We start from the raw sequence: 2613 nt of genomic DNA on the forward strand, positions 1-2613 counted from the left end.
TATCATGCCTGTCGCTAAGGTATGGCAACATGCGCGCAAGACACCAGTCATGTTGCCATACCTTAGCTTTTTCTGAACTGACGCCACTGTGGTGGAGATTCCCAGGGGGATGATAAAGGCCTGCAGAGGAACAGCAGCAGAGGAGTTGTCAGTCAGCCGGGCGTAATTCACAGCAGAGGACTGACAGCTGCTGTCATGACCGGCGTGTCATCGGCGCGTCATCGTCACATGAGGGCCGGGACTGATAGCAGAACGAAGGGGTGTGACGGGAGGAGAGAGGGGTCAGGGAGTCAGGGGGATGACAGGGGATGAATGGGGGAGATTTAAAGAGGGCACGCCGGACAGGCCCTGACACCTCCTCGGCTCGGCGTGTGCGCGCGAACGTGTTGGCATGCGCTGTTCGTGACCTGCGCGTTTTCCCCTCGTCTCTGGCCTGCTAAACCTCTCAAGCCTCCAACACATCCAGCCATGGGTTAACCACTTACGCCTGACACCCTCATAGCTGATCTACAAGCTCACAAAGTGTTGCATTGCTTGCGACATATTGTAGTTCAGTGGTTCTCAACCTTTTCAGGACGCGACCCCCAAAATAATCATATTTTAACTGGGGACCCACCACCCTGACGAGCACTAAGAGTTGAGGCATTACATTTTGTATAACACGGTTCTATTGTGAAAATAGCAGATCTACATGCTCACAGCGGCTCGGGTTGCGAGGTATTGTGAGCATGTAGATCGGCTATTTTCACAATTTCTGCCTCTAATATTTGATAATTTAGCCAATGTTTAAGTTTTCATTTTAGAGGTATTAAAAAGTCCTTACATTGTCACTTTTGAAATGTGCAGAATGCAGATACCCGCTATACACGTAAACATTACGTTGGTTTGTTTACTGTTGAGTGAGAAAACAATGTTATACACTATGTTAATCATCTGGGGACCCCCCCCAAAATAATTTGGGGACCCCCCTGGGGGTCCCGACCCACAGGTTGAGAACCCCTGTTGTAGTCTAAGCTTACCACCTCTTTCCGCGGGAATTTACTGGAGATTTTTTTGCACCACACTTCCGGTTAACAGCAGACATACAACAAGCTCACGTCGCGTCGCAGATGCAACCGTTGTGAGCTTGTAGATCACACTCGGCTGCGGCGCCGGAGGCTCCGTGCAACTTCTGCGCAATGCACAATGGGATGTTGGAAAGTTGTGGATAGATTTGCTATATTTGCAAGTAGCAGGGCCATAGGCTATTGTAGAGTATTTTCGCCTATAACGTCACTCCCAAAATAGGGGCACCAGAGTTAATGTGGTTAATAATATTCCATCATCACATCATTCCGACCACATGCTGAAGTGATGTAACACTGTTTATATGAGAAATTGTCCAAAGACATCATAATAAATAAAAAATAATAAAAAAATATTTTAACGTGCCAGCATATAGGCCCTGTGCTTTGGCAATTTGCATTCTTCCCCATCTGTGCCGAATAATCTTTCACGTGCATCACTGGAAGAAGACGAGGCAACTTCAAACAGAAAACGCACGGTTTACAAGGGGTGCATTTTTCCACATAGCTGTTTTGTTCGGGCAAACAACTCCTGACCACAAAATGTGTGGCTATAAAACACGTGTATCAGTCGGCACCTGACAAATGTCTTAAATAAAAGGCCGGCACCTTGTGAATCAAATAGCTAGCACCTGATGATTAAGAGCTGGCTGGCGGTTAGGCAGGTCCAATATTACATCTGTCTGCCTGCCTCCTGCCAGAGCAGTTTGACTACTCCTCAGTAACTATTTTCCACGCCGCTCGCCGCAGCTATTCTGCACACACATCAGTTCCCCGAAAGCACTCTGAATGACAACCGAACTAATTCGGGCATGTCATTATGGGCGAAACACCACGCGACACCATCATACAAGCGAAGTCTAAAACAGGGCCCGAGTGGCCATAATGTGATAGGAATTATAATAAACTGAATGGCGGTGTTGTTTTACAGTATAGGCCTCACACATCTGGAACTGACTCAGTCGGTGTGAATCACACAGTGTGTCAGTGTGTCAACAAGCACAGCAAGTAGCTATACTGTATCTAGGTAGTAAGTATACGTACTGTATGTACTGTAGGTAGTAATTAGATGTACTGTATGGCAGACGATGCTGGTTCAAATGACTGCCAACAGAGTAAACAGGATGCAGACGCTCTTGCGTTGCTGTCAGAAGAAAGATGCAATGCTTTTGGTGGAAACCTCCCAGACCAGTATTCAGAACGGGTACACATTATTGTGTATCATTATTTTATGCTTTAACTATTGAAAAATAGCAGATATACAAGCTCACAGCGCGGCACCGAGTGCCACGCTGCGAGCTTGTAGATCTGCTATTTTTGAAAAATCGTGAAAATTTGAATTTTGACCCGATTCTATAAGTGTCTTTTGAATTGTTCTAAGATTTTTTGAAAAACCTATGTTTCAGTGTCAGCAATCTGGGAAGCCATCGTCAAAGAAAAGGTCCTTTTCACTTAACTGGAGCTCAGTTAGTCTGTTCTTGAGAGACTACTGTGTCAGTGGTTCTCAAACTTTTTCATGTGAAGGACCCCAAAATGATATGTATTTGGC

This window comes from Nannobrachium achirus, assembly GCF_963921795.1.
Source record: "Nannobrachium achirus genome assembly, chromosome: 17".
NCBI lineage: Eukaryota > Metazoa > Chordata > Actinopteri > Myctophiformes > Myctophidae > Nannobrachium > Nannobrachium achirus.